Here is a 24322-nt window from a genome sequence, read left to right on the forward strand (position 1 = left end):
TGTCTTTTGAATTGGGTTCATTTCTCCTGCTAGTTTACTTTCAAATCAGCACAAAGAGTAGCATAAGATATCCCTCAGACAGTCTGATTACATTATACAGTGAGATTATATTAAAGATGTCCTACATTTTTGGCCGGCACAGCAGCTAACCATGAAGATAGTGGAACCTTTGATTGTGAGATGTTTCCTTTCTCCATCCTATTTAAGACTAAGATGTTGTGGACATTCTTCATCAGATCTCCTGACAGCTCACATTTATTGTTTTCTTTAGCCAATATTTTTGTGTAGCATATGTGGGCAAGCCTGCCTCACAGTGACCCATGCTCCAAAACAAGTTCTGTTTAAACATCACACTGGCTAAGTGAAACAGAATGATTATAATAGGCTTGCTCAGTGACAAAAATCCATTTCACATCTTCACCGGCCCAGGTCTTTTTCATTCGATCACTTAACAGAGTGCAAAGGGCTTATATGATGCGCCCCCAGGAAAGGAATGCATACTTATACCCTGCTTGATTTTTATTTTTTAGGTGCTTTTATAAAACTAAGCCAACACAGCTGTGACAAAAAGATCTTTCATTTGACATTCATCATTCATATTTGTTTGTCATTAACTCAGTGACATTGAGCTCAAAAAATAGAGTAAAACTCACCTTAATAAAATCTTCGGGAAATTTGTATCCCTGCTGTAATGTCTACATTTGTGTTTACCCACATGAACCAAGCCATAGAAGACACAGACATACTTCTGATTTTTAAAGACAGAAAAATAAAATCATCTTCTCTTACTCATGAAAAATTTAGTAAACCTTTTTTTTTCGGGGGGGGGGGGGGGGCTACAACCTTCAGAGAATCTGGGAATTTTCCTTAATAACCAGTAAAAGAAAGACAGAAATTTGAAAAGGCTGAGCCAGGTTCACCCTGGAGTTTTCTGAAGATGTCCTCTGATAAAGGCCATCATGGAGAAATTATGATGAAGAGGAGTTTATGAATGCAAAAAAGTAGCTCTCCTCCCACCTCTGCCACACACACTGCCCTCAAGTCATACTTACAGACATATAAAAGGGCTGGGACATTCTGGAAAGTGAGCAATGTCAGCTGAAAAGAGGCAGGAACAATGTATACAGCATATCAATTCACACATTCCTGTACATATTCTTCCCATGAAAGGTTGAAAGCTATTGCTGCTCAGAAGATGTGAGAGAACAATCACCTCTTTGCCTTCCCAGATAATGTCTCAAGTAATCCACCAGTCTCATTTGGACAAGAAATCTTATTTAACGAACTCCCATGCTAACAATGTGACCTGACCTACTGGAATGACTGAAAGTTCTTCTGTTGAATCCAGTGTGCACCAAAGTGCCTCCTATCTTCACTGACATATCCCTGTTAACAAATTTTGCAAGCACACTGTTATTTTCATTTTACCAAGGAAGAAGTGAAAGGGAAGTTGAAGGCCCTTTGGTCAAGGTCAAGAGAATTTCATTGCCCGAACTGGATTTTGGAAGCTAGTGACTCTTCATCTCATCCTCAAGCAACCTGAAGCTGTTTTCTCATCAACTTTTCTAAAATCAGTGCAACATTAAAAGCAAAAAATTGCAGGAGGCATCTACATGTTGTCAGCACTTGCTTCAGCAATGGGTGTATTGACAACCTCATCATTAAAAAATGGTCTTCTAAGTCCATTCATCTCTGAGGTATCTTGCATTCTTATCAGGAGCTCAGTCATCATAATAAAAGTAAGTGCAAAAACAAGTAAATAAATAAGTATAACAAATCTGGCACACATGGTTGCTTGGCTGTTCAGTTGTTTGGCTGGAAATGATCAGCCATTAATTCCATAAAGTCTGAGAATCAGTTTCAAAGGTAGGGAAGATTTTCTGCACACTGGTTTTGCAGTTTTGGGTTGCTGAGTAGGAGCTGCAACCTGACAGTTCATGCATTCCCACTGCCCAAATTATATGAAGAAAGAAGTTTTCAGTAAGAGTGGGGTTGAGACAGGCAAATGTTAAGTATCAAGCACTACACAAAAAGGGCATTAATCTCATAAAATATGTCTGTTGATGAAGTAGCAGACAACATTTTGTGTATCTGCTCTATGTTTAACATGCACATTTTAAACACATGAGAATGTACCGGTTTGAGCACCTTTTTTTCTCCCAAAGACTCATTATTATCATAATTTGTTCCACAGTAAAATTAAATATTCACTAATGTTTTTCATGTCAGAATGACATGACAGGGGGGAATGCTATTTTAGCACCACAGCAAATTCCATTAAGTAGAAGAAGAGTTTAAAATCTTGTTGTGCTTCTCAAGCTCCCATTTTTAATTAGATCTCTTTTATCCGTATTTTTCACCGGGTGTGGGAATCCTTCAGAGCCCAACCCATTTGGCAAAAGCACAGACTTACTCAGAGCCCATGGCTTTATTTGACTAATACAGAATTGTTACATATCATTGTGAGCATAATGCAGCATCTGGACAGTTTTTCCCTCTCTTTCACTATTGTTTTTCCCTTCAGCTTTAGGAAACAGCATTTTCCTTATTAACTCTTCATCTAAAGTTGTGTATGTCCATACACCAGCTTCTCCCCCTTCCCAGCTCCCCAAAATGAGGCTGCTTTTGAACTGCAGGCCTAGCACACAGAAGTCTGCAGAGATAATTTTTAATTTTATTTCTGTTCCACTGATGATGGGGCTTGCATTTATCAAAGAAGAAACATACAAGAAACACCTTTCAGATATGATAGAAATTCTGATTACAAAAATAAAAAGAGAGTATTTTTTTGCCTTGCAGAAGGAGAATGAAAAGGCTAGGTATAGTAACTACTGGCAGATTGCAGTGCTGCAGAAGTTTTTATGTAATGGCTTGAATCAGCAATGCTGTTTGTGGCAAAGGTCAAGATACTTAGCATGCCTTTATATTTAGCCATTCTGCTATCCAGCACATCTTTTGAAATTGTGTTTTGAAGAAATATTTAAGCTTAATCCATTCTGCTCAGTAATTTAAAACAAACAAACCAAACAACCAAACCAACCAAACAAACCCCCAACACAAATAAACATGACTTTCATCAGTCCCTTAATTCCAGTCGTCATGTGGAATCTGGTAAATCAGCTTGGCCTTTTGGAGATAATAATGCTAAGGACAAAGTGACTAGGTCTTGCACGGTGCAGTGCCAATACTTCAGTGACCTCGGGACCCAAGCTAAGACAACACAGCAAGTATTACAGTGCCTCAGGAATCACTGCCATCATCATCACTGCATGGAGCAAGCACATTTCTGGACATGGAAAACAATGGAGACTGTAGGGATGAAACACAAACTAAGTAGGAAACTATCTAAGCTAACAGGCAGCCAGAAACAGCAAAGTAACTGTGAGTCCTGCTTTGCCCACAGCAGAGCCATGGAAAATCATGCTCTTGGTATGAACAGAAGGGAAGGCCAGAATGTTTATGATGGAAACTGGTATTGTATTAGTAGGGTAAGAAGGATCAGCTCTTTTCTTCTGCTGCCCTCAGCTGTAGCAGCATCACCAAAACAGTTTCAGAAGGGATCCCTGGCTCTTTGTTCTTCCCCACTCTTGCCTTCAGTCTGTTTCCTTACAACAGAAGGCGGCGGCCCAGGCCACAATCCCTGCTAGAGAGAGATGATAGTTGAGGTTTTCCCAGACAGGAGACCTTGAGCAGTACACAGCCAATTACCTTGGTCCATCACCTTTCAAGTCCTGTTTCTACCAGGGGAGATTTTATATGTCCAGCGTACAGGTCCACATGGAATAGGAGACAGAATTCTGCTCCTGGAAACCACAGATGTTGGTGATTTTGTGCATGTGGAAGTTGAAACTTAATAGATCATGTCCTTTGTAGGCATTATCTTGATTGAAACAACTGAGGTAGAAATAGAGTAAGGAAAAAGGTTGAGGAAGACATAAAATGTTTGTGCAAAAATTTTTCATAATATAAAAATTATAAAAGTTGCAAATAACTAAGTTCAAGTCCAAAGGAGTAAAAGGATCAGAATCACAACTGTAAGACTCCTGACTGTGAGGAGCTGCTGTCCAAAAATCCTCTCTTTTCACTGGACATGTATGTTAAGGAGACTGTTGCAGTACTGCAGTCACTTGAGCCTCTCTGTGCTGTACATAGTTACAAACCTATTTGATTTTTTTTCTTATTTTATTTTATAGGCTGGCAAAGTGTTATTTTGTGTAATGCAGGGAACCAGGGATGTGTAGCCATTCACACTTACACTAAAGACCTGATCGCCTCAGTCTGCCATATATGAACTTAAATGACTAAAAAGAAATCAGCCTTCAGCTCAAATGCTCCAAATTACAATTTGTTTTGCATTATCGAGGAACATGCTGAGGATCACCTGCAAAGAATAATAATTACCTCACTGTAAGCAGTGTTCTTGGAGCTCTCTACCATGTGGTTATTTTCTCTTATTCGGTATTTTGATCTAAAATAATTTCTAAAAATACAGTCATTGCCTTTGGCTTTCATTCTGTTTAAACTATCACATAATGTTGCACATGGACTGTTTTCTTTCATTATTCCAGGCCACCCTGAGTTAGAGAGCATGCATTAACACTGCACCTCCTATAGAGTAACACATCTAAGCCAAGGACTAGAACATAGGACCCAGTGTGCTAGCAAGTGAGCTAAATTTGCATTTATATGCTTGGCCAAAGTGATGCTGGGGGACGGGGTAAGCAGAAGCTGTCACTTGACTCAGTCTCCCTAAATAAATTAAGGGGAAAAATACTTGATAAATGCATGATAATCAACAGAACTGTACAGTGAAAGAATTATGGCAGAGAGGGTAAGGAGGAAACAGACAAGTCTATTTGTAAAATGCCATCCTAACAAGGAGAGAGCAAAAGTTATAAGATCACTCACCTAAATACCTCCCAGGGTGTCTTCTCTGATTAAGGATTTGTGAGAGTTATTGAGTTTTGAATTAGATACACTTTAATAAAACAGTAGAATGTTCTTATCTGATTGCACCTGTATTGATTGTGTTAAAGAGGTCTATCCTCAGATCAAGGTCAATGATTTTACATAAACTGGCTAGCTAGATGGAATCACTAGTGGTACTTAGGACCCATAGTATGTCCACCCTTTAAGTGTATGATACTTAACTGTGAAACCTAGACAAAGAATTCAATGTTCATTACACGTTTTCTCTAGCAGTACAGTATTTACTCTAATTAAAGTGTGAAATTAATTTGGAAAAGACCATTCATGTTCTCTAGCAACTGTCTTACCAGCTAGAAAAGGAAATTCTACACATATATTTAAACAAGAATATTTCACAGATTTAAAAGTACCTTTGACCATTTTGAAGTGCTGTACTTCATGTTAATATCCTTCTTTACCCAAGTAAAATGGGACATTAGTCTGATTCATTGTTCCATTGGCTTCAGTAAAGCTGATCCAGCTTTCTACTGCGGTGTTATAATTTGGATAGTTTCTGAGTGATACACTCACAGTTCTCCTCAGTAACCATACATATATATTTTATATATGTATATATGTAACTATATACATACATGTATTTAAAGTATAGTACATATAATTATGAGTATGTATAAACCTTAAAATTACACATACCCACCTATCCACTCTTAGTTAGCTTACCCTGCTTGGGACCCTGAGTGCAAATCTCAGGAGCCCAGCAAGTAGTGGCTGCCTGCCAATCCCCAGCTTTATTTAGGAGCAGATAAAAAGCCCTTCAGAGCTTAGCTAGACCAGGGAGCTACCACAGTGAGTGAACATCCTAGCAGGCTGTTCAGGTTAGCAGTAGTGCATGGATGTGCAGTTGTACCTTCCGGGATGACCTCAGCTTCAACATCAGCCATGAGAAGAGATCAGCTTTGCACTTCCAGAGCTGGCAGACAAACCTCCTCCTAGCCACCCTTACTTGCTCCTGACATCATGAACAATGAAGCAGACAAAGAGGACTGTTCAACAGGCTGCTTACTGCTGATGGAGATACAGCAAAGCAGAGGTGATACTGGAGCTGAGGGTGAGAGTCCTTTGTATGGGCATAGTGAGGCTGCACTGTAGCTGAGCAGGGAAGGAGGCAGCCCTAAGCTGCCCATTCAAAACTCAGGCTGAAGATGTACTTGGCTTGTGAGTTTTGAAGATAATTGATATCTTGCTATCAATGAGCAGGTGGGGAGACATCCAGATAAATCTGTAGCTCCTCAAATGTTGCAAGAACATTCTTCACTTCATGGCAAGCAACAGAAACTGAACATTGACTGCAGGTAGAGAAGGCTCCTGTTACATTTGTGGGCTGGAAAACGGACTGGCCAGGATCCATGATCTGGTTTCTCTTGGTGGAGCTGCTGACAGACTGATGAAGAGAATCTGAAGGGGACAGCTGCAGGGGAAGAGATGGGCTTACTGTTGACAGAGACAAGGGTGCATCAGCAGTACAGGTTGCTGGAAGCCCAGATGGCGACAGATTTCCTGAGTAACATTTCCAAATGTCACAACTGAAATACATGAAGGGGAGAGGGGTCCCAATACCCATTAAAAGCAAGTTTTGTTTGTGACAACATGAAGTCCGTTGGCAAGGCAAGGAAAAGCTGCCACCACAACTCCAGATAGAAATACATCTTGTCCACATAAAATACAGATCAAGAGCCTGTTAGGTAACTGCTAGTTTTTCTGTGAAAAAATTCAGCCCCAGCCACAGACACAGAAGGAAATCAGGATTTAAGAGAAACAAAAGTTTGCCAAGGGCATCTGGAGCTTTCTCTGGAAAGTCTCATGCTTCTGCATGTCCCAAGCTTCAAAGACCACCTGGACAAGACGGTAAAAGAAGGTAAAAAGCAAAGCACTCACTGCTAACTTTGAGCCAAAATATTCATATTTACTCTCTGTGGCAAAAGACACCAATAGGAATCCTGTCTTCTCTTCAGCTGGCACATTTTCATGAAGGGTGGGATTTTACTTGGATGATACATTGGCTCCCATCTGTTTGCCTAATTTTCCTTGTGCTGCTAAGTGCTGGGGAGGAGTGAGTGTCTTCATTTTTGAGTTTCCTACTCCCTGTGTCAGCCGGTTGGAGTGAAAGCAGAAGAGAATTAGGAGATAGTGCTTCTCAGCCAGTGGTTCAGACTGGACTGTGTCTGAGCACTAACTCATCACGCAAGCTTCTCTGGATTATCTGTTATCACATTTGCCTTAGCAGCTGAATGTTCTCTGTCCATCAGCAGGTAAAACACAGTGAATTTTTCTCAAAATTGAAGCAAGGATAAAAGACTTATTTCTTATCAATGATAAGTAGGATCCCTTTTCCTTGCAATTCCACTGAGCTACTAACATACGAGATACCTAATCATCTTCTTTCATGCGCTAGCTTCTTGTTTCATTTCTCACTAATTAACTTAATGCAAGAAAGAATTTGTAGGCTTTTGAACAGGCTCAGCTACTTGTTTCCCTGCTGTAGCCTTACATGGTCTAATAAGGAAGGAGCTTCTGATGCAATTCCAGGAAGCAACATTGCTCTTTTACTGCTGCTCAGCAAGGATTTTGATTTTCTCTCATCTGGCAGGAATAAGCAGAGATCTCCTTCCAACAGACAGGTAGTTTGCTGAGAAAGGTTTATGTTCTGGGGCTTGGAGGGAGGGAGGAAAACTAAATGAGCAAGTGAGGCAGTGGCTTCACAGGAGTACAAGCCATCAGATCAATTAATTAAATGAAACAGAGTAAACATGTTGCTTCAATGTGATTTATACTGTGGCAACCATAAATTTTTAAAGCTTGTAGCATGATGTTCGCCATTTTTCCTAGGCTCATTTTCACTTTTAGAAGCTGCAGGAGTGAGGTACAAAAGCTAAAGACTGTCTTCTCATCCTATGAGGCAAAGACCTGCATTTGTGGGAATCCTCAGCGATTTTGAGAACTTGGCCATGCTGGCTTTAAATGAGGAGGCATGGGTCAATACATCAGAGACCCCCACAGACGCTCAAACAACATACAACAGAGGCCAGAGATAAACTTCTGAACTGCTATCCTGTGCCACATGTCCCACTAGAGGAGTTGTGCTGCTGCTGGTACTCGTGCTTGAGGATATTAATCTGACCCACTTTTACATGTACAAGCTGCCTTCATTTTCAGAGCGGTCAAACTCTGCAGTATCTTAAAGAAAAATCGGAGTGGCAGTCCGGGTATGTCAGCCAAGAAAATATGATGCTGAAGACCTGGAGCAGAGTCTTTGATTAAGTTTCTGTAATGACAGAGGCAAGATCTTTAGTGACAGCAGATACTCATATATGTCCATTGCCCCTGCACTATTCAGACAATGGGACATGATCAGGGCCATTGCTAGGAACAACATCTAGGCAGCCAGAGAAACTCCTAGGGACTCTGGTGCTTTAGAGATGCAAATACAAACCAACTGCCCTAGACATTTCCTCTCTGGAAAAGGCTCAAGGAAACTATCTCATACCTGCTAAACCCAGGGCTCCAGTGGAGTTTGTGTGGATGGACAGAAATAAGAGGGAGGGAGTAGGGGGGTGTCAGGTGTAATTTTGCTTTGGAGTTGGAAGAGCTTTGAATTCAGATTATGTCTCCTTCACGGTTTCACTTCTGCACTTTCCTGCTAGTTTAACCCAAGCAATGGTAAGTACTTCTATTTCGCAGCCTTCCCAGCACAACTCTGCACACCAGTGTTGGGGGAACTTCAGAGACGGACAGAGAAGTCAGGGTGAATAAATTATGACTTTTTAGAGATCACAGTGACACACTTTCAATCTCACCAAACAGTCTGCATTATGTATTTCTGTCTGTCTTCACAAGTAGTGGGGCTGGAGATATGCCCTTTTTTTTTGCTCTTTAAATAAAAGGGAAGACAGAGTTATCTGTCAGGATGTCTGGCTGCAATCAATAGCGATACAGCAGTAAGCACTGTGGTTGCAATGAGCCAGAACTAGAAATAACAAGCCAGCTCAAATCAAATATCTGTCAAGTCTTCACTAAACTAGGAATGTAAATGTCTCCAGTTTCTATAAGCACACATTGGAAGCAATCACCATATGTGGGGGGAAAAAAAAGTCTGAAGCCAGGCAAAGAAAGTTCAATTTATGCGCATAAAAGGAAACATCTCAGATCTCTCCTTGAAGAGCTTTCAGGTGTGAAAACATACAGCATGCTTTCTCATCCAAAGCACTAAGCTCCCATTCCAAAAATCAGCATCATTCATGTTGTGCTCTAAGCAGCACAGCTGAAGGGGTAAATGAACACAGGTGCCAAGGAGATACGGTGCTGCCTGCCCAAACAATGTCTTGGCTGGCCTCTGACACTGCCACCTATGTTGTCTGCATCAACTGAGCACTTATCTCCTGACAGCTATTAAACTGGCTGGCACCTTTTGTGGACAGAGATGTCAATATGAAAAAATCAAAACACAGTCAAAAAGAAAAATAGAGGAAACTGGAAAGCACATTAAACTCCAACTGGGACTACAAAACATAAACCTGGGGTGGAGGAGGAAGAAATAGAAGCTGTTGCTGGCGCTGCTTACTGCAAACACCAGATACTTCCAGGTCCACATGTTTTACCTTGTGAGACATCCACCTCTGCTGCAGTAGGCTTGCTTAGGTTCAGGCAGCAAACCTTATTTATAAGTGTTATACACAAAGGTGCATTGTTTGCTATGCCTCTTCTTTGCTTGTATTTTTACACTTTTCCTCTCCTCACAGCCCTTGGACATAACTTTACATAATGAGCCACCTCTCCTTCCCTTCTACCTTGTTCTTGGGTGAGTTAGGAGAAAAGAGGAAGAGAAGTGCTTCCAAAGGTTGACTGAAGTCTGGCAAGGATAATCTAACCAGGATTTTCTATAGTTACAAGGGAGAGACAGACATCAACTAAAGGAGGATTTGGAACAGGAGCCCAAGTTGGCTGATTTAAATCAGTTCTCCATGTTTCAAGCTCTTGCTGCCTTATGGCCTGTGGGAGAAAATCACATTGAGAATGAGACCCCAGCCAGGAGGGAAAGGTAGAGAGCCAGGAGAGAAAGCTACGGAGCCATCAGCACTGGGAGCCTCCAGCTGCTTCTGGAACTTTTTATACATTTTTGACTGAGTTATCAATTTTTGCTAGTGGGCTGCTTCCTCCAGCCTGCAGTGTGGTTTTCTTTGAGCATACATCTTTCCCAGCTTCACTTTACTTTCCCTCTTCTTCTATTTCAACTTTACTTCTCAAGAAACCCATTTTTAGCCCTCCCCAAGCCTCAGTGCCAGCACACTGGCTGCTGTGACCACACCATTGTCTCCCACTGTGAGATCTATGTCTCCCTTCTGCCATGTGAAACCAGGCCAGCTACATGACTCAGGCTGCTGTGCAGAGGGCAGGACATGTCTGCTGGTTGTGCAGCACCTGGGACAATGGAGCCTGTTCTTGGCAGCTTGTAAGGTATGACTGTAGCAAAGGGATCCCCCAAGAGGGGTAGATGCAGAAAGCCACTCAAGTCTTTCACTTGAAAATATGATAGCGCCAAGTCTCAGAGTCTCAAGGGGATGCCTAGAGTCTGGGGAAGGAGACATGAGCATTGAACACCTTTTCAACTCCACTTTGAATGTGTTCACTTTCTGAAAGTCATACACGCACCCCCCAACCAATTGTTTTTTTCATGAGACTTGGATAAACACAAGGCAATGCTCCTTTCGGTCAGCAGGAGTGAATAAGAGCGATAACAAAGGTGACAGGGTAAGGAAGCCCACATCAATAAGATGAAAGCATAATTTTTCTATCTTCTGGAGCTTTCTCACTTTAAATGGCTTGTTTTCATTTTTTCATGTGTGTTAATAATTATAAATCAAGAAACCCAGGCCTAAAACGCCCAGTCTTCTTGTCTTTTTAGCGCCTTAGAGGTGTATTTTTTCAAAAAAACATTGAAGTTACGGTACTGATGCAGAGAGGGAGACACTGTGAACTGCCCTGCATCTGTGGGGTCAAGCAAGGTCAGCATAAACATCCTGGTAATACCACAACTGCATTGTACTAGGGTTTATATACTGCTTTCAGTATACTACTTTCAAGCCTATATTTAAAGCAGTACAAAAACTGCATGTAGGAAAACCCTTGGGAATATGTGTTTGCTCTTCAAACAATTGTAATCAAAGGAACAATACTGACCCCACTGTAGTCAGTGGGAGTTTCACTACACATTGTTTTCAGAAGTTCTTTCAGCTCCTAGAAAAATTTCTGTTAAGTCAACAGGCTCTCATAGTGCAAACAGCTTTTCGAGGTTAGATTAAAAAAGAGAGTCAAGAAAAAACGGAAATAACACAGACTGATCAAAGGCAAATCCATGTTTGTGTCGCCTACATACACATTAACACCTCATTAACACTATTTGTACCTACAGAAGAAGTCAAGCATGGGATCGGTTCTGTCACAAAGTAAATAAGTCCTAGGCAGAAATACTGCTTTTTTCTTCTGATAATACCAGAAATAGCAGGTCCTTGACTGCTGTAGCTTTGTTCCTGCCATTTATGAGAATAGAAATGAAAAATTCCAACATTCAATGATAAAGAGTTCCCATATGAGAATTCATAACAATCATGACAAAAACAAAAGCAGTAAATTGAAGATAACAGGATGGGTTTTTTTTAAACATAGTACCAATTTACAGTATGGTAAAAATACTACAATAATCTTTTGGAGAAAAAAGCATCAAAAGAATCATACAACCTCAGAAATATTTCATAGTCCTGAAGGCAAGACAGCATTAGAAATTGGTCGCATCTCAAAATTCCCCATCGATGGTTCTCATTTCTCCTGTGATTTCTGTTTTCACAATTTAGTGCCTCACTTCTGCCAAGAAATGGAATTGCTGCTTCCTCCTCTTACCTCCACTGGCTCCCAGCAGCGTTCCATGCCGTACCTCCAGCTCAGGCATCTTTCCAAACCTCTTCAAAACACTAATCCGCCAGAAAACAAGTGCATTAAAACACTTAGAGCAAAACCAAGATGCTTTGCTGCCTCAGTGGCATGGGGTGCTGCAGCCTGGGCGAGCACAACTAGCAAGCTCTAAGCTTGCATCGCTTGCTATTCCCAAACCTCCTCCAGTGACCAGTGCAGTCAGGACAAGGATTTGGTTGTACACAAGTTGCTGTGAAGAGAGTTCTTCATTCATGCAACCCCCTCTTATCTCCCTTTCTGTGCATTTTGTTTCACAAGACTTAAGATTGGCATACGATCTGCTGAGGCTCTGTAGCATCTGGGGTTTTACCAGCATATCCTCTACCTCATCATTAGCAAGCAAAAAGAGAAAGCCTTCCTTGAGCTTATGCTGAATCTGCACCCATTTCACTTCTCTAAAACCAATTTTGTTAAACCAGATCAGATGTTCTTATACTGACTTAGCTAAAATCAATTCCTAATTGATTAAAGCTAACTTGAAATAAAATTGCCTAGGCTATAATAAAGGGTGTCCGTAGCAATTTAACTGACTGGATTTAAAATAACCCCATCAATTAAGCAGCTACAACTGTTGAGCTTTTCATGACCGAGTTTGCTTCCTCCTCTGTGCTCAGGAAGCATTAAGTGCAGGGGGACCTAATCCCAATTAGTGCAGCAGAGTGATGCTGTGGGAGAACAGTAACCAACCCAGAGCGAAGTTTATCAGGCAAGGAAGGTCTGAGCTCTCAGCTTTTCCCCTTGCATTGCCTCAGGCATGGTATCCTCTCTCCTTGCAGGTTATGAGCAGAGAAGGCAGGAGCTGTCTCATACCTTGCATTTGCAGGGCACTTTGCACCAAGCGGGTGCAGTCTTGTCTGCGTCTTTGGAGTTCTGGCATTAACCAAATATCTGTCTTGTAAAACAATGAACATCAGCCTTGCACTTTCTCAACAGCACAGTCAAATATTTTTAAACTTGCATATGTCCATAGATGAGAGACAAAATGAAGCCAAAGGATGTTTTTCTCCCTTTTAAAGGCTTGTGTTCTGCTCTGAAGTCACATCCATATGGAAAAAATACAAATGCAAAAAACTGCTTCAGTCACAAACCTGCTGATGCAAGTGGGCTCATGTGATTTGGTGTGCTAACTACACATTTGGGTATTCTCATAGGAAGAGTCTGCATTACAGCAGGGATTTACCACCACCTTATAAACGAGGATTTGGGGAGGCATATAACACTTGGCTGCTTTCTCTGTTTTTCCTGTGTCCTCTGGAGCCCTTCTTGCCAAGCTGGAACCCACACGAGGTTCAGAGCACTCCCAGTTTTTAGGACACAGCTCCATTTTGCTTCTTTGTAAATAGGAGTTGGAAGCACTGAGCACAAAACATCTTCCCTCTGTGAGACCAGCACTTTCTGCCTGGTACACAAGTCAGTACTGGGAGCGAGGGTGGCTGGACGCTAGTGCCTTCAGGGAGATGCATCCATACAGGCTGGCAAAAGTTAAACAAATCATCTCTTTCAGTCCTCTGTGCTGCATATCTTTTCTCTGCCAGCCCACAAGGATCTGAAAAATACCCAAACTGCTTAACTGCTTATTCAGAACAGACATGAGCCAAAGCTGGAATGAGTTATGCAAACGATCCTGAAGGCTGGATTTGCTGGTAAAACAGGATTCAAATCCAGGCCACCCTGCCTTTGTTTCTGCAGAGCCGAAAATTAGACAGTGATTTTCTCCAAAACAGCCAGAATGTTTCTAGGTCTACTTCATTTCCATATTTTGATTCCCTGGTTTGCCATCCATCCTACACAACATCCTTTCCTTTCTCCTGTTAATCACTGCTTCATACTTCCAAAACTTATTGATCTTGCATTAGCCACATAAAGAGGGTTTTCCTTTTTATTATGGTCCCACTCAAACCAGAATCTATATTGAACTCAGTACAGAACAATGATAGGGAACTAATAAACATTTTAAAATTTCTAAAATCTAGCTCGTGGACAATGAAAGAACTTTTCCAAAAAACTGCAATTGATTCCTTTGATTTTTTTTCCATCAGTAACTTCTTTAGCTACTCAAGAAATTATTTAAAACCTTTTAAAATTTCAATTCTTTTGGGAAATAGAGTCAACACTGGTGAAATTCCAGTCAAAGATGTATGTCACTTATTATTTCCAAGTATTACCAAGTTGCGTGGTTATGTATCAATATACATACGTTGTGTCTATATGTGTGCACACATGTGTGTGTGCATTTACGCTCTTTGCACGTGGTATTATCTATGTATTAGAAATAGATTTAAGTTGCACAATTCAGTCTAGATCCAAGTTTGAATCTTCTAAAGTTTCAGAGGTGTTTGGACCTAAGCCTCGTCCAAACATAACATAAAAAAATGGGTCCTATTCAAATTTTAGAATCCATTTAAGGCTCAAATGTTTCTCACCAGTAACCTTTCCTGGAGTAGCAATGAAATTTGAGCTTTACAGATGAGACAAGGTCACATGAAAAATACAGAACGTTATGTCTCTACCAGGATGACATAGCAGGATGGCATTTGAATAAGCAACTAGGATTCTGCCAGTGTAAATAAGCATATCTATATAGAAATCAATATACCATGCAAAGGAACACGATCATTTCAAAATCACATTTTTATCCTTTGTTATGAAAGGGAACAATACTAAGTCAGTAAGACAAAATGACAACTCTTTTAATTTGATTTCTCTAAGCATTTGACAAGAATTTCACTTCCTCCTTTGTGTAATCAGTAAACCACATTTGTGTAGGTTTTTCATGCAGTAACAAAGGACTGTGTACATGGATGTGAATAAATTATGAGAAATGCTGATGAAAAAAGTCAGGAATAGGAACAGGAAGCTTAGAAATAAGTGCTACATTAGAGATATCTTTTATTTTTATAATCAACTATATTCCAAGTTGAAGCTTTCCCTTTCTTATGAGCCTAAATATACATTTCTCCTAGCTGCAGTCTCAACACTTTAACACAATAAATTATTATGATTACATGCTAAAACACTAACGTATTAAAATGGCCTGCTGAAGACAATTAAATTCTTGTGAAGGCATGCAGAACAAGACTCTAGAATAATTATTAAAATTTAATACTAATAAATAATTGTAATCAACACAAAATTTGAAGCTGAAATTTTGAATGTGTAGCTGCAGGCAGCACAGGCATCTGAACCTTTGAAGAGGAAGTGATGTCTCATTTTCAGAGCAAGGGTGTGACTACAGTCACCACAGGCAATATCCACAGTGTGTTCAGCTTGGGAAGCCATGGTCTCCCCTCCCACTGTTTTCTGTAGGACACATATCCACCCCACAAACCTTCCTTGGTTTGTCTGTAGCTGCCTCCTGGTCCTCCTTGGCTGTAGGGGGTCACCATCAAGGAACACACCAAACACCCTGGCTGCACCACTGCTTCCTGGGGTGACACAATGGATAAACTGCACAGTGGCCCTACCCTCACACACACCACTCTGACTTTAATCAATACAAATCTGAAGCCCAAATTTTGAGTGTGTGAAAAAGTGAGCCATAAATATATGCCCACTGCCTTACAAGGATATGTTACCAGCACTGAAGAAAGACAACACCTGTACAGCCAATAATTAGAATTGCTCCACTGCCATTGTTAGACATTTATAGCAAAGACTTTGCCTAATTTAAGGATGCTGGGTACTTTTCTCTATCAACTCTAGCCAAGGACTGGGTAGACCTGACTATCAAGCAGGCTGAATTGTTCCTCACACCCCATCTCTTAGGGGCAATAGCAGCCATAACACCTGCATTTGGCTGTACAGCCCTTGGTGTGACAGCAGTTCTTCTGCTCTATTAGTTTGATTTGCAGGTTACCACAAGGAACTGCAACAGTTTGCACACAATGAATATCCAGGTGTATTTCTTGCTGGGAGAAAAAAAAAATGAGAAAGGGAGAACATGAATAACTGGAAGAGAATTATGCTCCGAACCTTTCCTGGTCACGGAGTATTAACAGAATAAGAAGCGCTGAACTGTGGACTATTTGGAGATGTATTTGTCAGTCAGTACACAACTTCCCCAAAGTCTGGACTTCATATTTGGTTAATGTTATTAGAGCTGGGAAAGACTATTAGGAAACTGAGAGATTAAAATTATATCTGAAATTAATATTTCTGATTGTTTTTCCTTCCTCCAGGTTATTTCTACAAATCAGATATTGTGAATTCTTATCTTGTTCCCAAATCAAATAACTCCAGTGAGCGGCAAAGGCAGGGTTTGAAGGAGGAATCTCCAGTGGTCTGTGCCTCAGAGCTGTAGTTTATTCTCTTCCTCCTCAACTTTGAGGCAGCTTCATTAACTTGGACTTAGATTCCAGCTTCAGCTCCTGTTGTAGAGAGGAGAAAAGAAAAAAAAAAGGATGAAAGAAAACCCCAACATGATCCAGTCAGACCTTGAAAAATTAGACCCACAGAAGAAAAGAGTACAATCGGAACTTGCAAAGACATTTTTTTTTTATTGGCCTTGTAATTTCCTCACTAAACACGCTTTTAGCAGCCTATCCCTCTCAGAATCTTAATTATCTGGCAGCCCCTCATAATGGCCCCATTCATGGTTTTGCAGAGCAAAAGCACTGTGATATCGCAAACACAGGAACTCAGAAGTTACAGCATGTTCCTGAGGAAGGGCTGCACACCCACAGATAGTTGGCAGAGGGAATTTGCTACTTGGAGAAATAATACAAATATGTAGACTTTTTTTCCTTCTTTCTTTTTTTTTCCTGAAGCAAGGAAGAAGAGATGCTGTGCCTGAGTTCTGTATAAAGGTAAAAAAAAAAAAGCCCTCTGATATACAGTTCTGAATAAAGCAGAATATTATAGGTTCTCAATCTTTCTCCTCCACCATTTCTGACTGTTCACTGACTACCATAAATTAATATGACGTGATATATTATATAGGCTGGAGACATTTTATGAGCTTCTGTAATCTTTTTCCCAACAGAAAATGTGAAGCATCACTTACTGTTCAGGCTTTTCTGGTTTGGTTTGTTTGGAAATGAACCACGCACTGAAAATATCTTATCTAAATCAAAATGAAGAATAACAAGTTGGTCAGCATCCTTGAGAACTGGACATTTTTAGTGATTCAAGTACATACCTTTACAGACTCTGTCTATGATAAAAGAAAGAAAAAAAATGCTATTCTATCACTAGCTCTGAGAGTCTGTTATTTCTGAAGTCCACACTGATTTATGCTCTCCAGGTACCTTTTGTAATCAGTTTTGCTTTTTAAATTCTCAGTCTGACTTTGTCTAAAAGAAAAAATTTTTAAAATTTTAAAATTAAAAAAAAAATTAAAAACCTCTACAGAACAGAACTCCCACAAAAAAACCCCACCTCTGAACAGAAACTACATTGTATGCAAAATATAGTCCAGAAAAATATATTAAAATACTTACATTAAATAAAAATCTTCCCAAAGGGCTGTAACTTCTGTAATAAGAAATATAATAATTTTACTAAATTATTCAGTGTTCAGGGAAAATATCATCTCCATATATCCACACTTGTCTTGGGATGACATTTTAATAAACCCATTTAATATTCCAATAGAAGTGGTCCCATTAACTTCGGGATCTGCTGTGTCAGGCGTACTCAGTAAAGACTGACTAAGGTCCTAGGGATAACTTTATGAATACCTATTGATTTTTATTTCAGCAGGTGTGCTCCCTCCAGAACTGGTGGGCTAGCTAAACACCATGAGCCACATTCCTAGATGCAATGGCAAAATAAAAGCGATCCCAGAAAAATGATGAGAATTATGAAAAAAAAAAAAAAAAGGCAAAAAAAAGTTTATCTAGGACCCTAGTAAGATTAAGATAAAGTTTAATTTTGGTCCACTTCATCTCACCTAAAAATTACATTTAATAATAAACCTATTTTATCTAGTATGTGCAGATGTGATCCAGATCAATTTCCATATTAGAAATATCAAGATTAAAAACAAAACAAACAAACAAACAAAGACAAATAAAGAGCTCACTCAACAACAAGAATACACAAAGGCATTTGGATCTGTGAGTATGAGGACTTACAGATAAAACCTCCCTGAAAACTTCTCTTCAAGCAATAAGGCAAGGAAAAAAGCATTACAAAATTGAGCTTGGGACATGACTCCTTCCCAGAGTCCTGTTTCTAACCTCCAGAAAGCCCACCTCAGAGAGAAACAGAAGCCAGAGACTCCTCACACATACACAACAGTCTGTAAGTGAGCTGGGTTAGGAGTCACCTTCAGGCTAGTTGTGCTCCAGGACCCACCGCCACCACCACACTGGCACCTTGTAAGAAAGACAAAGGAACATAAGAGAAAGAAATAGCTGTTTTCTTTCATCTGAAAAATGTCTCCTCCAGAAGAGGGTGAGAGGTAGAGTGTGTGCATGCCAGGCTACCCAACAGCACCTGTTCTAGACTGGTACAGTAGCATCAGTCTCCACATTTCATCAATAATGAATGCCTATGTTAAAGGAAGGGATTGCTAGAAAGAATACGTTGAAAGAAAGCATAAGTTAAACAGTAAGAAATTAACCTAACTTGCATCTACCAACTGAAGGCCAGAGTTTTGCATCTCTGGACAGAAAGAACAAATTGACCTCTTCACAGAAGTGGTGCACTAAAGATGTTTAATGAATTGCTTCAGAAGCAGAATCAGTTCTGAACTTAATACGGGTATCTCAGGGAGGAAAAAGGCACATAAAAGCACTATGCAAACTGCTGACAGCACTAGCTATATGAGAGACAATCAAGGTACTTAACGTTTTAAAACACACGTCCTGCATAATAACCAATGCTGTAGAAGCCTCTGTCGCTCTTTCAAGCACTGAATTAAGAGAAGCATCACTGTACCAGGATCATAAAAGATATCCTTTACACCTCTTGCATAAATGCATGTGTTCTGAGACAGAGAAATGTGAACTTAAATTCTTCATGTATTGAAGGGCCATTTCCCCCCTCAGAAGCTGAGGGAAGAGGGGGAAGGGGGCACCACACTGCTGATTTTCTACAAACACACTTAACCTTTAGTAGCTGCTGTCAGCATTTCCAGTGCTAATACCAACAGCGAACAAAGTAGCTAGAGGAGTGCAGAGCATTTGCTTCTGTTAGACACAAGATCAGTGATTATTGGGTCAGAACCACCTTGTGGGGAGAGTGTGTGTGCGCGTGTGTGTGTGTGTGTGTGCGTGTGTGTGTGTGTGTGCGCATGTGTGCGTGTGTGTGTGTGTGTGTGTGTGCGCGTGTGTGTGTGTGTGTGTGTGTGTGTGTGTGTCCCTGAAGGGATAGGTTGAACCTCACGGAGGTGAAGGGGCATTGTCTCCCTCATGGCAGGTCCTTGGAATTCACATGGGGAAGCCCCGGAGTATTTGTCAGTCACAAATAGCCCAGGAAAATTATAAGACACCACACCTCCTGGAGCCCCTCACCCAGCCTCAGATTGGCAGGGACAGTGAGGACACTGCCCCTCACCCCAGCCTGGAACCCCAGAGTAGCTGGTGGGTCAGAGACCTCACTTGGGGGGCATGTCCATAGGGACCAGAGCAGACAAAACCACAGGCATACGTTTGCCATGCATCACTGCCCTGTCATCTGGACATATAAAGCTGGTCTTCCACAAGGTTTCAGTGGTAGCTGTCTCTCCCTCTTTCTCCTTCTCTCTTCTTGTTCCCTCTGATTCTCTTTCTTTGCTTCTTGCTTGATGCTTTTGGTGGCTTGGAGTTGGAGGGATTGGCTTTTGACGTAAGTGCTGTGGATTGATTACATCTTGATTTAAGTGTTGTGGATTAATAGTATATTCTGAGTTGGTATTGTAGTGGAACATGTTATCTAGCTTATGTAGTGCCCTTTTTGAACTTTTGCCAAGTTCCCTTATTGTCTCCCCTAAATTAATAAAGAAACCCTTTGGGAACAAGTCTGTGGCTTATTCTCTTGACACTATCTCAAGGTATTAAAGAACCCTATACCTATATTTTAAAGTAAAACTCCTAGCTGAGCTCATGAGCCCACAGCTCTGGAGTTGGAGTGTTCATAGGTGAGGCTTAAGAAATCAGAGGTTCCTCACAACCCAGGGTGACTCGCTTTAGCAGCTATACCTGAGAGGGTGGTGATGCAGGAGAGAAAGCAAGAGGAGAGAAGGGGAGGTGTCTCCATGAGTTCAGGCAATATTTCCTGCAAAAGTAACAAGATTGTGGTCTGTAATTTCCCTGAGCCATCATGTCTGAATGAACTAACACTTACCATCTAGAATGTGCACGTATCTTATAGTAAACATTTCCTTTGATGAGTGCTTGCAGTATCATAAAAAAAGTGCTCAGGCCCTGGGTGATCGGGGGCAGCTGCTGCCTGGCTTGCAGGCCTGGCAAAGGTTGATGGAAGCAGGGCAACAGGAGTTTTGCAAGAGGCAGTAGCTGAAATGGTTGATAATAGCTTCTGTAGCCCTTAGTTTCTGGGTCACTAGGTCGAATGCAGAACCGTGCAAAAGTCAGCTTCATCTCTCTCACAATCACACAGTGCCTACATGAAGGGAGGCAGTGGCTTCAGCCTAGCCTCTCCAGAGCCACTGTTCACTCCTATCAGGAGCCCAGACTGGCTCCCTCTGGGACAGTCTCCCAAGGAAAGCATACCAGCAAATTGTCATATAGCTTGAACTGCTTCCTGACACCTGAAAAGCCTTATTTATTTTAGGCAGGTGATGTGTCCTCATCACAGTAAATTAAAATCGTCTTGAACTCTTGACCAACTTACCTACACTCAGCCCACTAATACACTTCCGCTGGGCGTACTCCACACACCCCGCTGCTGCAGCAGCTCTCTGTAAAAGCAAACCAAGCGAGCAGAAGCACAAAGTCTTCCCTTGCCCCATTCAAATGCAGACATGCACATGAACCCTTCGCAGCAAAGGGGATCAATGTCCAGTCCTGAGGCAACTGCAGGGCTCCACTGTCATAACCCACAGCTGAGCCCCCTGAGCAGTGCACCATCCACAGCATGCGCTCCCCTCCCACTTGGCAGTGGATGCTGAGCCCTGGTATCATGGAGTTATGACTGAGTTTTCTAAAATGTATACTGGTTGCTATTTTTTGTTGCTATTACCTCCTCTGACACAGTTTGGGCTTGCAATATTAAGACAGCTTGGGTTTACATATAGACAGAATACAAATAGGTTTCCTGCAAAATAAGTGGTGAAAACACACCATTTGACGGTGCTGCGTGGTTCACAGGATTTATGGTCTCTTGTTTGGGATGAACAGTGCAGTTCTCTTGTGCTGTTTCCATTATGAATAATGCGGCAACGCTAAACTCACACTAATAAAACCTGAATGTATCACCGCACTGTTTGGCACTCTGTATAGGAGAAACCCATCCATTAGCAAGGCGGGCACTGAAAACTCTTTGTGATAGGAGCAGAGCAGCGACAGCTTCACAGCAGCTATTCAGAGCCACTTTACAGCTTCCTGAGTAGAGCCTAGGCTGGGCTGCACGCCAGAAGTGCGGAAAATGGCTGGCAGAGACTCTGGCCACTGATTTGTACATCATGTGAATCCCCCAGAAAAAAGAACAGGTACTGACAACACCTGCTAGAGGGTGCTTATAGAATGTCACTGCCCATCTTTAACATTTGTGTCAGCCCACCTATGCCTTTGGTGACTCCTTTGACAAAGCAAAATGACTAAGACTGTGCAAATGGGCAATCACCACACCACTTCAGCTGCTACGCAGCTATTGGTGACCACCAGGGCCTGCTTAGGCATCAGAAAGGTTCCAGCCAAAGAAAAGCAGACAGCCATACCAGGGAGTGGGACAATGTGGTCTGCTGAGGCAGTATGCTCAGAGGGGTGCTCCCTGCTCTCAGGGAAGGAGTGAAGGCACTGCAGACTTCCCGCTGCCACCAGCTGAGTTTCAGGGGCACAGCCAATGACCGCAAAAGGGATGATTCCTTACCCAGAACACAGGCTAAACTAGAAGCAGTGAGATCTGCAACACTATCTGCTTCATAGTCAACAGTCTACAGCCTTCCTTGATAATTACTGACATATACTGCTTCCTGGATGTCCCTTGAATAGACTGGCTGGCCTCCCTGTGTCCTGCTCCAAAGCACCTCAGTTTGATGAATGCTTTAACCCTGGAGAGTTACCCAAGAATGTACCAACACCATCCCTTACATTTCTTCTGTGTGAAGTTCCTAACAAATGTCTTATTAAGTTGAACTTCCTTTCTTTAAACAAACTCATGACTTTGCATCTGGATTTCCCTTTCCTCTAAGCAGTGGTATTCAGCCATGCAAAACAGACCTGCAAATTCACCCAATTGCCATGGCAAAAAGAGAGCCCTAATGAGAAAGTTTAAATTGAACATCTTTCAGCAGATGACAAACCTTGGCCTGCCTGAAGCCTTTGAAAGCTCAAAATGCAATGTAAATTAGAGTTCAAGGAGCCTAGAAGAAAACTATTTTAGCTTTAGGCTTTCAACCAAGCAAAAAAGAGTTAAAATTTTATTTCAAACAGCAGTTCAATCATTCGTTTCCCCAGTATTTATGAATGCCTTCTGCATGTTTCCCCAGATAAGGCTCTGATTCACATATATCTTCACATATGCCTCACATAGCAGGCATATCCCAGAAACTCAAAAGGTCAAAAAGATGGCAACAAAGAATTTTGTTAATATTACCTAGAATCCACTCTGTTCCTTTGGCTATTTTAGCATCAGTAAATAACTCTCTACATTTTCTGACCTAAGCAGTTCCATTTGAGAAGCTTCCCAGGCTGAAGGTTTCTAAAATGTTACCAAATGATTAAACACAAATCCTCAAGTGAAGAGAGCAGGTTTTATTAAATATCCCAGAGCAGTGCTGTCTGCCCACACTTATGCCCATGTCTGGCTGCTGGCTGATAAATGCCTTGGCTTTAAGCTATTACTTATTAGCATGCCTGTATATTTCTACCTCACACAGTCACCCAAGGGTGATTGCTATCTGTTAATTGAATTCCGTGCCAGCAACTGTGTCTTTGTGTGCCTGCCATTATAATTTTGAGGATTGTGACTTCATTTCCTATTTACAAGTTGAAGTGATAAAAAAGCATATTTATTCATATGTATAAATAAACTCAACATTTTTGTATCTATGTGGCAGGGGGTGGGTGGACATCACATGTGAAATGCACAGACGTGTCCATTTTTTTGCCTTCCTTTTGCTCCTTCTTTTTAAAGAAATTCTGCTTCCCACCTGAAATAGGCTAGTGTGATGGAAGATACGTCCAATGATGGAAGAGGGGGTCAGGGGAACAAGATTAGAGTCTTAAGTTAGAGCAGAGCAAGCTGAGGCTGTAGAATTTCTTGGGTTGAAGCCTTCCAAGTACTGGATTCTATGGTGCAGTCTTACTGCAGCAATGATTTGCACATCTACCATATTTTATTCAAGCATCGTGGAGCTGTTTCCCATCATTGCCATCATAAGAGTGGTTTATGGAATGTTTCTCCCATTTTTTTAGATGAGAAAATGTGGTACATTGTTTGACTCTCCTGAGACCACACCGTGAGACTGAGGTGGGAGTAGAAGAAGAAAGCCAGCAGAAGAGACAGGACCCCAATGATATTTCGTTGAAGACTGATAGGTCTGATTTCTGGGCCTGCATCTTAGCAGCAGGAACCCATGCCTCAGCTAGCTTTTGCTGGCCTCCAGAAAGAAGCTGAAGCTTTTGAGAGGATTAGTCCTTTTGAGTCTGGACTAGTCTGCTTGAGCAAACAAAGGAAACTCCTGAGCCACCAACCACAGTTGGCTGCTACTGCAGGAAAACTTGGTCTGTAATCCCTTTCATAAACACACTGAGATCCACTTCATAAGCCCTCCTGGCTTTCTTGCCCCTCAATATGTCTGTAGGAAATTTGTTCAGAAATCTCAGTTTTTGGAAGATCAGAAGCTGATTTCTCTCTTAAGATCCACAACAAGCAGCTAGGAGAAAAGTAAATCTAAAAAAGATTGGAAAGGGTTGTGTCCACCTCAGGATAAGGGTTTGTGGAAAACCAGGGAGATCTCTTTTACCCAACCAATTCATGTTTAACAGAAAAAAAGCAAAGCCTACAGCCAAACAAGTCCTCGTTGCAATGTCCTGTATGAAGGTGGATTTTTTACTACCCAGGTTATACTTTTGAGCACACCTGCTGTGAGCACTCCTGTTTCCAATGTTTCCAGAGAGAGAAACTGAGAAATGAATTGGCGAATCCCAATCCATGATGTCAGAAACTAGCCAAACACTGTTTATTTAGTGAGAAATGCTATGAAAGCATTGCTTTTTAATAAGATTCTTAATATTTCCTGGAACTTGTCTACAAGAGAGTGTCC

At 41.3% G+C, this 24322-nt stretch overlaps 1 long non-coding RNA gene across 2 annotated transcripts in view; it reads right to left on the bottom strand.

The window, feature by feature from the left end:
• Nucleotides 1–11072: 11072 nt before the first annotated feature.
• The window catches only part of LOC135411440 (uncharacterized), a 37652-nt gene continuing 24402 nt past the window's right edge, over nt 11073–24322 (bottom strand). The window contains exons 3-6 of one of the 2 annotated variants that reach the window (XR_010429156.1): nt 18147–18269; nt 17391–17424; nt 16955–17014; nt 11073–16319 (exon numbers count right to left, since the gene is read on the bottom strand). This is a non-coding gene — a long non-coding RNA (uncharacterized LOC135411440). The remainder of the gene's footprint in view (nt 16320–16954; nt 17015–17390; nt 17425–18146; nt 18270–24322) is intronic. The other variant, XR_010429155.1, reaches the window with a different exon arrangement.

Source organism: Pseudopipra pipra, chromosome 3 (genome assembly GCF_036250125.1).
Source record: "Pseudopipra pipra isolate bDixPip1 chromosome 3, bDixPip1.hap1, whole genome shotgun sequence".
Classification (NCBI taxonomy): Eukaryota; Metazoa; Chordata; class Aves; order Passeriformes; family Pipridae; genus Pseudopipra; species Pseudopipra pipra.